Source organism: Podarcis cretensis (assembly GCF_951804945.1).
Source record: "Podarcis cretensis genome assembly, chromosome: 16".
NCBI lineage: Eukaryota > Metazoa > Chordata > Lepidosauria > Squamata > Lacertidae > Podarcis > Podarcis cretensis.
Window position 1 is genome coordinate 28,542,433 of NC_137186.1, and position 1,303 is coordinate 28,543,735.

Below are 1,303 nucleotides of genomic sequence, written 5' to 3' on the forward strand. Positions count from 1 at the left end.
GTGCCTGCACGGGTCACCCACAAAGCTGGCCCAGCACAGATCTACACACTGAGAGAGTCCCTGGGACTCAGCCCTAGAACCCTCTGGATTTGAACTCAGTGCCTATATGAGAAACAACCCAGAGGGCTACTGCTTTTAAGGCCTAATGCCAGATTTCTCCCCAGAGCTGTGTCTGCTAGCCAGAAACATCTTGGCAACCTTTCCAAACAGCTCCCAGATGCAAAACTCGTCTCTCTCCGCCCCCCCCGCCCCCCTGCTTGTGGTCTGGCACCTAGCTGAAATCTGCCAGGCAAACCTGTTTCACAAGCAACTGCTGTTCTTCTCGGTGAAGGCGACAGCACCACGGACTGTTGAGCATCAGTCGAGCAGTTGTTATTATGGCGGCCAAGCTCTGACATGACAAGATGGCAGCTTTGCATCGTGGGACGGCTGGGCTTGTCTTGGGGTTTTGTACACAGAGTCAGAACGGGCCTCTCATTTCAACCAAAATGGTCACCCTTTGAAGAAATGTGAAGGAGGACCTTCGGCATGTAGGAGGAGGAGGCAGAAATGTGAGAGGGCGCTTGTGGGGGCAGGCTAGAGGCTTCTCCCTGTGACCACACAAGGAGGGCTGATCAGGCTGGTCCATCACCCATCCTTCTGAAACCGTCCATCTTCTAGTGTACACTGAATGTTTGCCCTTTGTTATTGTCATAGATCATGCTCTGTGCCCCCCCCCCATTTCAATAAGCTTTTGTTTCTGTTTTCAAGCAGCGTAAAACTGATTTTTTAAAAAAATAAAACTAAAACAAATGGTGACGTCTAAGTTTTGAAATTTCCATTAAAACTATCTCCCCTTGAATGCATTCTCTTGTTCTGGTTTCTCATGGCTGTGCCTGGTGCCTGGGAACAACTGAGGCCTGTGGATAGAGGGTGGTATACAAATTTAGTTGACAACAACAACAACAACAACAGATTCATAGCCTCTGCCACGGGACTTTACAAACTTCCTCAGTGTGGCTTACCAGGCTGCCTTTGAGATCTTCTTAACCACTTCCTCTGGTGGGCTGGAGAAGGAGATGGTGTCTTGCTTGCGAATCGGACCCTAGCCCAGCATCCTTTGCGAGAATCCCGGCAGATAAATGGTGGGCCATTGAAACTTGGGCAGTGCCCTGCCTCCCATCTCTCCCCCCCCCCTGTCTTGCCATGCTGGAGAGCTCACATGGTCACAGCAGCTGACCAGGCCCAAATCTGTCGCTTGTGATGTAAATAAACACACATCCAGCTAAAAATACCCCAGGTCTGATCTTAGGCAACTGAAAGC